Source organism: Salvelinus fontinalis, chromosome 1 (assembly GCF_029448725.1).
Source record: "Salvelinus fontinalis isolate EN_2023a chromosome 1, ASM2944872v1, whole genome shotgun sequence".
In the NCBI taxonomy this organism is placed as follows: Eukaryota; Metazoa; Chordata; class Actinopteri; order Salmoniformes; family Salmonidae; genus Salvelinus; species Salvelinus fontinalis.
The window spans coordinates 13,799,299-13,811,983 of NC_074665.1; the positions used below are offsets into that span (position 1 = coordinate 13,799,299).

At 48.0% G+C, this 12,685-nt stretch overlaps 1 pseudogene; it reads right to left on the minus strand.

Moving 5' to 3' along the window:
• The window catches only part of LOC129818441 (voltage-dependent T-type calcium channel subunit alpha-1G-like), a 31,105-nt pseudogene extending 18,717 nt beyond the window's left edge, over window positions 1–12,388 (minus strand).
• Between the last annotated feature and the right edge of the window lie 297 nt (window positions 12,389–12,685).

Here is a 12,685-nt window from a genome sequence, read left to right on the forward strand (position 1 = left end):
CACATGACAAAAGAGACACATAACACATACAGACACTGTATACAGTCAATCCAGAATGGTGACAAACAGTTGATCCAAAATGGTGGATCAGTCTCACCTTCATAATGCCGTTCCAGTTGTCTCCCGTGGAAACTCTGAACAGCAGTAGGAAGGCCATTCCAAAGTTCTTAAACGTAGCGTAGCGCCCCAAACCCTCACACGGGTGCAGCTCATCACAAACTGAGAGGAAGACAGAGAGAGAGAGACGGAGAGAGAGACAGAGAGAGAGAGGGAGACAGAGAGAGAGAGAGACAGAGAGAGAGAAAGGGAGACCGAGAGAGAGAGGGAGACAGAGAGAGAGAGACAGCAAGAGAGAGACAGAGAGAGAGAAAGAAAGAGAGAGGGAGACAGAGAAAGAGAGACAGAGAGAGGGAGACAGAGAGAGGGAGACAGAGAAAGTCAGAGAGACAGAGAGAGGGAGAGACAGAGAGAGGGAGACCGAGAAACAGAGAGAGGAAGAGACAAAGAGAGAGAGACAGAGAGAGGGAGACAGAGAGAGGGAGACAGAGAGACAGAGAGAGGGAGACAGAGAGAGAGAGCCAGAGAGATAGAGAGAGGGAGAGTGAAAATCAGAGCTGTTTATGTCCCACAACAACAAAGAGCATTCCAATTAAATTGTAATCACAGTGAAATAATTATATTTATCTGGACGCTAAAAGCCACAATTGGTAAAAATCTATTAAATAAAAGAAAACGAAAGGAATCAACAACAACAGCAGAAACCATGTGAATTCAGCCCCAGCAGAGAACATTTTAAACCCAGAGCAGATGTGTGTGTTCTTACTGAGGTCACCAAACAACTCCACTCCCAGTGCTGCAAAGATAAAGAAGAGCAGCATGAAGAGAAGACCCAGATTCCCCACCTGTAGAGAGAGGAGAGGAGAGGAGAGGAGAGGAGAGGAGAGGAGAGGAGAGGAAAGGAGAGGAGAGGAGAGGAGAGGAGAGGAGAGGAGAGGAGAGGAGAGGAGAGGAGAGGAGAGGAGAGGAGAGAAACGGGGGGGAGAGGAAAGTAGGGGAGAGGAAAGGAGAGGAGAGGAGAGGAGAGAGGAGAGAGAAACGGGTGGGAGAGGAAAGTAGGGGAGAGGAAAGGAGAAGAGAGGAGAGGAGAGAAGAGAGATGGATAAGAGGAGAGGAGAGCGGGATGAGGGATGATAGGAGAGGAGTGAGGTAGAAGAAGAGGAGAGGAGAGAGGGATGAGAAGAGGAGAGGAGATAGGGAAGAGAGCAAAGGAGAGAGGAATGAGAGGAGAGGAGGGAAGAGAAGAGAAGATGCATTGAGAAGCAGGCCAACACTAAAAACAAAAGTGTAAGTCATTGTTTGGAACAAGGAGAAAGATAGTGGGTTTAGGCCCAGGTATGGTACTGTAAGCCTACAATAGAGAGATAGTGGGTTTAGGCCCAGGTACAGTGCTGTAAGCCTACAATAGAGAGATATTGGGTTTAGGCCCAGGTACGGTACTGTAAGCCTACAATAGAGAGATATTGGGTTTAGGCCCAGGTACAGTACTGTAAGCCTACAATAGAGAGATATTGGGTTTAGGCCCAGGTACGGTACTGTAAGCCTACAATAGAGAGATATTGGGTTTAGGCCCAGGTACAGTACTGTAAGCCTACAATAGAGAGATATTGGGTTTAGGCCCAGGTACAGTACTGTAAGCCTACAATAGAGAGATAGTGGGTTTAGGCCCACGTACGGTACTGTAAGCCTACAATAGAGAGATACTGGGTTTATGCCCAGGTACAGTACTGTAAGCCTACAATAGAGAGACAGTGGGTTTAGGCCCAGGTACAGTACTGTAAGCCTACAATAGAGAGATATTGGGTTTAGGCCCAGGTACGGTACTGTAAGCCTACAATAGAGAGATAGTGGGTTTAGGCCCACGTACGGTACTGTAAGCCTACAGCTTTAGAATGTACTCCAAAGCTAATCTCTGCTGACCCAAAACATGTCTAAGTTATTATCATTATTAATTATGTAGAAATCTGACAAGCTCTAAAGGATTTAACACTGTAGCCTGCAGCTCAGCATGACACCACAGTCTCTGTGTCTCTCTCCCTCTCTCTCTCTCTCTCTCTCTGTCTCTCTCCGTCTCTCTCTGTGTCTCTCTCCCTCTCTCCCTCTCTCCCTCTCTCTTTGTCTCTGTGTCTCTCTCCCTCTCTCTTTGTCTCTGTGTCTCTCTCCCTCTCTTTGTGTGTCTCTCTCTCCCTCTCTCTGTGTGTGTCTCTCTCTCCCTCTCTCTCTGTGTGTGTCTCTCTCTCCCTCTCTCTCTGTGTGTGTCTCTCTCTCCCTCCTCTCTCTCCCTCTCTCTCTGTGTGTGTCTCTCTCTCTCTCTCTCTCTCTCTCCCTCTCTCTCTGTGTCTCTCTCTCTCTCTCTCTCTCTCTCTCTCTCTCTCTCTCTCTCTCTCTCTCTCTCTCTCTCTCTCTCTCTCTCTCTCGCTCTCTCGCTCTCTCGCTCTCTCTCTCTCTCTCTCTCTCTCTCTCTCTCTCGCTCTCTCGCTCTCTCGCTCTCTCTCTCTCTCTCTCATCTGAGATTTGCAGTGATAACATCTAGCAGGATCCCTCCTCACATCCTCTCTATTTCGTTGGCTCTATCTTTCTCCTATTTCAAAACGCCCCTTCCTTCCTCTCTACCTCCTATCTCTCCTTTAGAAACACCCAGCCAATCTGTCCAGCTGTATCTCCATAGCGTATGGGTTATGCAGACGAGGCCCCAGAGTGCAAACAGAGAGACACATGGGAAATGGAGTGGGGGAGGATGAAGACATGGGGACAGTTGACTGTAGAGGGAATATTCCAGCCGGGTGTCATAGACGAGACACTCAATTGAGTGGTTGGTCGGGGTGGATGGGTAGCAACCCAAAGGTTGCGAGTTCGCATTTAGCATTTTAGCTAATTAGCAACCTTTCAACTACTTACAACTTTTAATTTACTTTGAAAATACTTAGCGTGTTAGCTAACCTTTCCCCTATCCCTAACCTTTTAGCTATCCCTTAACCTAACCTTAATTAACCCCTTAAGAGAACTCCTAAACTTAACCCTAACCCCTAACTCTAACCTAAAGCATAGCTAACATTGGCAGCTAGCTAACGTTAGCCACCTTGCCACCTAGCTAGAATTCATAACATATTGTACATGTGTTACATTTGTAACATGTAAAACGAATTGTAATTCGTAACATATCATACGGAATGGGTGATGGACATCCACAAATGAATACATGCCATACGAAACACAACATATCCTACTAAATTGAGTGTTACAGATTTACGTACAGAATAATATGAAATGCTCTGAGACCAGGTTGAAGATTCTGGAATATCCTATAAATTAGTTGGTATGGTAAAGAGATTCCTATCTGAAGGAAATACCCCAGGAGTACCCATGTGGAAGAAACATGGAGAGAGATGAATATTATAGTAGAAGGTGAAGAAGATTAGTAATTGAATCTGATGGGCGTGAGTAAAATGGCTGATTCAACTATAAACCAATTGGAAAGGCTAAATGTGGCTGTCACAAATGTCTTAGAGAGGAAGAACATGCATAGTCATCTGGTTGTAGTACTTTTGGCTAGTACTTCTACTACCTAGTACTTCTACTACCTGGTACTTCTACTACTTAGTACTTCTACTACATAGTACTTCTACGACCTAGTACTTCTACTGCCTAGTACTTCTACTACCTAGTACTTCTACTACCTAGTACTTCTACTGCCTAGTACTTCTACTGCCTAGTACTTCTACTGCCTAGTACGTCTACTACCTAGTACTTCTACTACTTAGTACCTCTACTACCTAGTACTTCTACTGCCTGGTACTTCTACTGCCTAGTACTTCTACTACCTAGTACTTCTACTGCCTAGTACTTCTACTACCTGGTACTTCTACTACCTAGTACTTCTACTGCCTAGTACTTCTACTGCCTAGTACTTCTACTACCTAGTACTTCTACTGTACTTTACCTGAGGCAGGGCCTGCATGACCGTGTCCAGCAATGCTCTCATCCCCACTGCCATCTTCAGTAGCTTCAGCACTGACGACACACACACACACACACACACACACACACACACACACACACACACACACACACACACATAATTACATTTTGGGAATAACTGTAGTAAAACATATTCGGTGACATACTAATGGAGGTTGGGCTCTGTGATGATGTGACTGACAGGAGGAGGAGGAGGAGGAGGAGGAGGAGGAGGAGGAGGAGGAGGAGGAGGTAGGGTTAATTGGTAACAGTGGAGGACGGCCACGACATTAATGAAAGAAAAGTCTGTTTGAAGTTGACAAATAATCCAGAGGAGCAGGCCTCTACACACACACACACTTTGAGCAGGTGTTAGGGTCCTGTGTGACAACAATCAACAAGGACTTGAACCGCTAGATCTTTCATTACAGTCAGACTGAACAGATGAGCTTCTCTACCTCCTCTCTACCTCCTCTACCTCTTCTTACTCCTCTCTACTTCTTCTCTTCCTCCTCTTCCTCTTCTACCTCCTCTTCCTCCTCTACCTCCTCCTCTTCCTCCTCTCTACCTCTTCTCTTCCTCCTCTTCCTCCTCTACCTCCTCCTCTTCCTCCTCTCTATTTCTTCTCTTGCTCCTCTTCCTCCTCTTCCTCCTCTACCTCTTCCTCCTCTACCTCTCCTCTACCTCCTCTTCCTTCTCTACCTCCTCTTCCTCCTATTCCTCTTCTACCTCCTCTTCCTCCTCTACCTCCTCTACCTCTCCTCTACCTCCTCTACCTCCTCTCTACCTCATCTATCTCCTCTCTACCATCCTCCTCTCTTTCTAATTCTTCTCCTTTCTGTAAACAGTCAGTGATCCTCTGTCCCTGTCTCCTTTCTGTAAACAGTCAGTAACCCTCTGTCCCTGTCTCCTTTCTGTAAACAGGCAGTAATCCTCTGTCCCTGTCTCCTTTCTGTAAACAGGCAGTAATCCTCTGTTCCTGTCTCCTTTCTGTAAACAGCCAGTAATCCTCTGTCCCTGTCTCCTTTCTGTAAACAGCCAGTAATTTTCTGTCCCTGTCTCCTTTCTTCTACCTTTGCCCTCCTGATCTGTGTCTTTATTCAGCAGTAATCAGAGACGATTAGCAGCTCTGCCTCTTACTACTATCTTTCTTTCCAAATATCAGGATTTCTGACTTTAATAGGATCCCTGTTAGGATAGGATAATATGATCCCTGGATCCCTTTAATAGGTTTCCTGTTAGCTGATAAATAGTCTTCATGGGGTCCACATTTCTCTTTCCACTATTTTTCTTCTATCCAGTCTGTCTCCCTGAGCTCACCACCCGTCCCCTCCTGTCCCTCCCAGTCTGTCTCCCTGAGCTCACCGCTCGTCCCCTCCTGTCCCTCCCAGTCTGTCTCCCTGAGCTCACCACCCGTCCCCCTCCTGTCCCTACCTGTCTGTCTCCCTGAGCTCACCACCCGTCCCCTCCTGTCCCTCCCAGTCTGTCTCCCTGAGCTCACCACCCGTCCCCTCCTGTCCCTCCCAGTCTGTCTCCCTGAGCTCACCGCCCTTCCCCCTCCTGTCCCTACCAGTCTGTCTCCCTGAGCTCACCACCAGTCCCCTCCTGTCCCTCCCAGTCTGTCTCCCTGAGCTCACCACCCGTCCCCTCCTGTCCCTCCCAGTCTGTCTCCCTGAGCTCACCACCCGTCCCCTCCTGTCCCTCCCAGTCTGTCTCCCTGAGCTCACCACCCGTCCCCCTCCTGTCCCTCCCAGTCTGTCTCCCTGAGCTCACCTCCTGTCCCCTCCCGTCCCTCCCAGTCTGTCTCCCTGAGCTCACCACCCGTCCCCTCCTGTTCCTCCCAGTCTGTCTCCCTGAGCTCACCGCCCGTCGCCTCCTGTCCCTCCCAGTCTGTCTCCCTGAGCTCACCGCCCGTCGCCTCCTGTCCCTCCCAGCCTGTCTCCCTGAGCTCACCGCCCGTCCCCTCCTGTCCCTCCCAGTCTGTCTTCCTGAGCTCACCACACGTCCCCTCCTGTCCCTCCCAGTCTGTCTCCCTGAGCTCACCCCCTGTCCCCTCCCTCCCAGTCTGTCTCCCTGAGCTCACCACCCGTCCCCTCCTGTCCCTCCCAGCCTGTCTCCCTGAGCTCACCGCCCGTCCCCTCCTGTCCCTCCCAGTCTGTCTCCCTGAGCTCACCCCCTGTCCCCTCCCTCCCAGTCTGTCTCCCTGAGCTCACCGCCCGTCGCCTCCTGTCCCTCCCAGCCTGTCTCCCTGAGCTCACCACCCGTCCCCTCCTGTCCCTCCCAGTCTGTCTCCCTGAGTCCGGAGGGGAAACCCTGGGATACGCTGCTTTACAACCCGTATTAAAACAGAGAAGGAGGGGAAACCCTGGGATACGCTGCTTTACAACCCGTATTAAAACAGAAAAGGAGGGGAAACCCTGGGATACGCTGCTTTACAACCCGTATTAAACCAGAGAACGAGGGGAAACCCTGGGATACGCTGCTTTACAACCCGTATTAAAACAGAGAAGGAGGGGGAACCATGGGATACGCTGCTTTATAACCCGTATTAAAACAGAGGAGGGGAAACCCTGGGATACGCTGCTTTACAACCCGTATTAAAACAGAGGAGGGGAAACCCTGGGATACGCTGCTTTACAACCCGTATTAAAACAGAGAAGGAGGGGAAACCCTGGGATACGCTGCTTTACAACCCGTATTAAAACAGAAAAGGAGGGGAAACCCTGGGATACGCTGCTTTACAACCCGTATTAAAACAGAGACGGAGGAGAAACCCTGGGATACGCTGCTTTACAACCCGTATTAAAACAGAGAAGGAGGGGAAACCCTGGGATACGCTGCTTTACAACCCGTATTAAACCAGAGAAGGAGGGGAAACCCTGGGATACGCTGCTTTACAACCGGTATTAAAACAGAGAAGGAGGGGAAATCCTGGGATACGCTGCTTTACAACCCGTATTAAAACAGAGAAGGAGGGGAAACCCTGGGATACGCTGCTTTACAACCCGTATTAAAACAGAGAAGGAGGGGAAACCCTGGGATACGCTGCTTTACAACCCGTATTAAAACAGAGACGGAGGATGATTTAGTGCATATTCTTCTGTGTGTGTGTAGAGAGAAAAAGAGAGAGATAATGCATGTGGGTGTGTGTGTGTGTGTGTGTGTGTGTGTGTGTGTGTGTGTGTGTGTGTGTGTGTGTGTGTGTGTGTGTGTGTGTGTGTGTGTGTGTGTGTGTGTAGAGAGAAAAAGAGAGAGATAATGCATGTGGGTGTGTGTGTGTGTGTGTGTGTGTGTGTGTGTGTGTGTGTGTGTGTGTGCGTGCGTGCGTGCGTGCGTGTGTGTGTGGAGAGAAAAAGAGAGAGATAATACATGTGGGTGTGTGTGTGTGTGTGTGTGTGTGTGTGTGTGTGTGTGTGTGTGTGTGTGTGTGTGTGTGTGTGTGTGTGTGTGTGTGTGTGTGTACATTTATGTGTATGTGTGTGTGAGTGTACATTTATGTGTATGTGTGTGTGTGTGTGTGTGTGTGTGTGTGTGTGTGTGTGTGTGTGTGTGTGAGTGTGTGTGTGTGTGTGTGTGTGTGTGTGTGTGTGTGTGTGTGTGTGTGTGTGTGTGTGTGTACGTGTCTGTGTGTACGTGTCTGTGTGTACGTGTGTGTGTGTGTCTACACCTCTTGCTATCCTCAGTACTCTCATGATCCTGATAATAGTAGGGTTGATGGGCAGGGATGCGTTGACCTCAATCTCCTCCAGAGTGATGCCCATGATGGACAGCAATACTATGGCCAGATCCAACTGGTTCCACCTACAACACACACACACACACAGGTCATGTTATACACACACAGGTCATGTTATACACACACAGGTCATGTTATATACACACACACAGGTCATGTTATACACACACAGGTCATGTTATACACACACAGGTCATGTTATACACACACAGGTCATGTTATATACACACACACAGGTCATGTTATATACACACATACAGGTCATGTTATATACACACATACAGGTCATGTTATATACACACATACATGTCATGTTATATACACACATACAGGTCATGTTATATACACACATACAGGTCATGTTATATACACACACATATATGTCATGTTATATACACACATACAGGTCATGTTATATACACACACACAAACAGGTCATGTTACATACACACACACTGGTCATGTTATATACACACCAATAACACACAGTCAGGTAGCATACATAGGTAGAAACCACAGGGCTGAAACATTTCCGAAACCCCCCAGGCCCTGGGAGGTCTTACAGGAGTGAGGTAGGGTTAGGGTTAATCCAGGGGTCAGTCGGAGGACCTGGGAGGTCTTACGGGAGTGAGGTAGGGTTAGGGTTAATCCAGGGGTCAGTCGGAGGACCTGGGAGGTCTTACGGGAGTGAGGTAGGGTTAGGGTTAATCCAGGGGTCAGTCGGAGGACCTGGGAGGTCTTACGGGAGTGTGGGGTTAGGGTTAGGGTCAATCCAGGGGTCAGTCGGAGGACCTGGGAGGTCTTACGGGAGTGTGGGGTTAGGGTCAATCCAGGGGTCAGTCGGAGGACCTGGGTCATCTAAGGTGTTTCATTAGAGGTCTGAAGTAATATGATGAGACAAATCACTGATACACTCTCTCACCGAGACGCCTGTAGATGATGGCAGGACTAAAAACCCTTAACGATCATTGTGAACGGGCTGCTCCAAGCCGAGCAGAACTGTTCTGTCTTGGAAAGACCGTGATGAGAACACAATGTGGAAACGTTTTTACACTTCTGTTCCATCAATGTGTGTGAATGTGGGACTGTGTGAGTGTGTGTTGTGGTCCAACCCGTAAACCCCCCTGCCATTGTCAAGCAGCTAATTCATCATATTTCTATTCATCTGCCAGGGTCCAGTGTGTGTGTGTGTGTGTGTGTGTGTGTGTGTGTGTGTGTGTGTGTGTGTGTGTGTGTGTGTGTGTGTGTGTGTGTGTGTGTGTGTGTGTGTGTGTGTGTGTGTGTGTGTGTTCCCTGAGGGCAGGGTACGACGTAACTCGATAGTTTCTCCATGATGTCAACATCTACTCAGAATGCATGAATCAACACCACAGCAAATCACTTTAAACACAATGAGATTTTTAGATGGACCCCTGAAGGGCCTGGCTACCTGTGTGTGTGTGTTCGTATGTGTGTGTGTTCATGTGTGTATGTGTGTGTGCGTGTGTGTGTGATGTGACTCTGGATCTCAGCCTGCGGGATAATAGCTTAATATGTCAACCACTGAGGATATCATAGGCCTCATGGTTGCCAGGTTCACTCGAAACTCAAGCCATCGCTACTGAGTGTGTGGTGAGTATGAGTGTGTGTGTGTGTGTGTGTGTGTGTGTGTGTGTGTGTGTGTGTGTGTGTGTGTGTGTGTGTGTGTGTGTGTGTGTGTGTGTGTGTGTGTGTGTGTGTGTGTGTGTGTGTGTGTGTGTGTGTGTGTGTGTGTGTGTGTGCACATGTAGTAGAAAATTATAGGGAATGAAGAAGATGCGTCTAGCGCCTTGCTGATGCCAACCTGGCATGTTGGATTCAATATGGCATTGTCAGGATAGATGGCTGTATATTTCAGAGAGAGAGAGAGAGAGACACACCATTGCCATGACAATCTCCAGGACGGGACATTCCCACAGACCCTGTTAGCATGGACACGGTTTGAGGTGTGAAGACTGATGAAGCTTGAATCGACAAACTAATGTTACTGTGTGAAATAAATGACTGTGTTTGGTTTGAAATTTGATGTCTTCATTGCATTGTTTTCTGATTGATGTATTTGAAAGGGCCAGCAGTTATCTCTGGACCCATAATCACCAGAGTGCTGATCTAGGATCAGGTCCCCCTGTCTATATAATTATATTCATTCTGAACTAAAAATAATAAACTGATCCTAGACCAGCACTCCTACTCTGAGACAAAGTGTGACCTCTGACCTGTCCTTGAAGAAGCGTCGGAAGCCGAAGGCCACCAGCTTGAAGACAGACTCCAGGACGAAGACGAGGGTGAAGATGTAGTTACAGATCTTCAGAGCCTCGTCCAACTCCTGGAGGGAGGGAGGGAGGGAGGGAGGGGCAGGGAGGGAGGGGAGAGAGAGGGAGGAATGGAAGGAGAGGAAGGGGGAAGGAAGGAAAGGAAGGAGAGAAAAGGGGGAGGGAGGGAGGAACGGAAGGAGAAGGAGGGAGGAATGGGGAGGGAGGAATGGAAGGAGAGGGAGGGGGGAGGAGGGGGAGGAGAGGGAAGGGGGAGGAGAGAGAGGGGAGAGGAGAGGGAGGATTAGTATTACAATAGGCTGCAGTTATTATTGTCTCTCTCCTCTGATGTCTCACTCTCCCAGAATAACCCATTTCCCAGAGTAATATTCTCCACACCACCATCCCTCTCCTCCCCCTCTCCTCCCCCTCTCCTCCCCCTCTCCTTCTCTCTGAAAAGGCTAACAGTATGAAAGTGTCTTGGAGCCTGGGGGAATTAATGTTGCCCTTCTCTCTTTTCCTAGTAGGCATATAGTTAGAAGATCAGACAACTAACTCTACAGGGATTTACTGACTCATCTGGCCACCCACTCCTCCTTACCCTCATCTCTCTCTCTCTGTCTCTGTCTCTACGACCCTCATCTCTCTCTGTTTCTCTCTACCACCCTCATCTCTCTCTCTCTGTCTCTACCACCCTCATCTCTCTCTCTCTCGCTCTCTGTCTCTACCACCCTCATCTCTCTCTCTCTCTCTGTCTCTACCACCCTCATCTCTCTCTCTGTCTCGCTCTACCACCATCATCTCTCTGTCTCTACCACCCTCATCTCTCTCTCTGTCTCGCTCTACCATCCTCATCTCTCTCTCTCTACCACCCTCATCTCTCTCTCTGTCTCTCTCTTTACCACCCTCATCTCTCTCTCTTTCTCTACCACCCTCATCTCTGTCTGTCTCTTTTTACCACCCTCATCTCTCTGTCTGTCTCTACCAGCCTCATCTCTCTCTCTCAATTCAATTCAATTCAATTCAATTCAATTCAAGGGGCTTTATTGGCATGGGAAACATGTGTTAACATTGCCAAAGCAAGTGAGGTAGACAATACACAAAAGTGAAACAAACAAAACGAATTAACAGTAAACATTACACATACAGAAGTTTCAAAACAATAAAGACATTACAAGTGTCATATTAAATATATACAGTGTTGTAACAATGTACAAATGGTTAAAGCACACAAGTTAAAATAAGTAAGCATAAATATGGGTTGTATTTACAATGGTGTTTGTTTTTCACTGGTTGCCCTTTTCTTGTGGCAACAGGTCACAAATCTTGCTGCTGTGATGGCACACTGTGGAATTTCACCCAGTAGATATGGGAGTTTATCAAAATTGGATTTGTTTTCGAATTCTTTGTGGATCTGTGTGATCTGAGGGAAATACGTGTCTCTAATATGGTCATACATTGGGCAGGAGGTTAGGAAGTGCAGCTCGGTTTCCACCTCATTTTGTGGGCAGTGTGCACATAGCCTGTCTTCTCATGAGAGCCATGTCTGCCTTTCTCAATAGCAAGGCTATGCTCACTGAGTCTGTACATAGTCAACCTGTACATAGTCATAGTCAACCCCCTCTCTCTCTCTGTCTCTCTCTACCACCCTCAACTCGCTCTCTGTCTCTCTCTACCACCCTCATCTATGTCTGTCTCTCTCTACCACCCACATCTCTCTCTTCTGTGGTCTTTCTCTCTGTCCCTTTCTCTCTCTATGTCTCTCTCTCTTTCTCAACCTCCTCTCTCTCTCTCTTTCCATCTTGTTTAAATGCATGGACTGGACAGATGGTAATTTCACAAAAAAACAAAGCAGTTTTCATCACCAATCACCGTGTGGCTGATCTGATAATAAACACTTACAATTCTTCGAGACATCATTTGCGTGGGAGTTTAGTTCATGTTTTGCTTTCTGTTGTATTACTTTATGTAATGTGGAGCAAATCCCTTTAAGAATTGAAGGAACTTTTCTCATTTGCGTTTGTGCTGCCAAACAAACTACAAATCCCAGAGCAATGATCTTGGAAGATGTGGAATGAAATACTGGACGAGCAGCCATCTTGGTGCGTGCTGTCCAAGATGCCATGGCGATAACTAACGGACTACAAATGAACAAAGAAACCATCATTGCTCAGGTCCTACCTTGGGCTGCTGGTAGTGTTCCATCGCCATGGTGATGACGTTGAGTCCGATGACGACGGTAATGAACAGATCCAGATACTGCGAGGTACACATGTTGTGGATGAGGAGGCGCGTGGGGGAGTAATCCGTGTAGTAAGGCTTACTCTGGGCTTCTGTTGGAAGGGGGGAGTAAGAGAGGGGAGGTCGGGGAGGTAGGCGGGGGGGGGGGGGTCATAGGGTGAGATAGGGAGTAGTGTACTGAACATTTGTAGAGAAAGGTGTCGAGAGGTGGACACCAGCAGTCCACAGGTCTCAAGAGAGAGAATAGTGTCAGTTAAAGGAAAGCATAGAGCATACACACCCATACTGTTATATACCATCACAACATTACAGAACAGAGAGGCAGAGAGAGGCAGAGAGAGAGGCAGAGAAAGAGGCAGAGACAGAGAGAGTGGCAGAGAGGCAGAGAGAGAGAGAGACAGAGAGAGAGGCAGAGAGAGAGAGA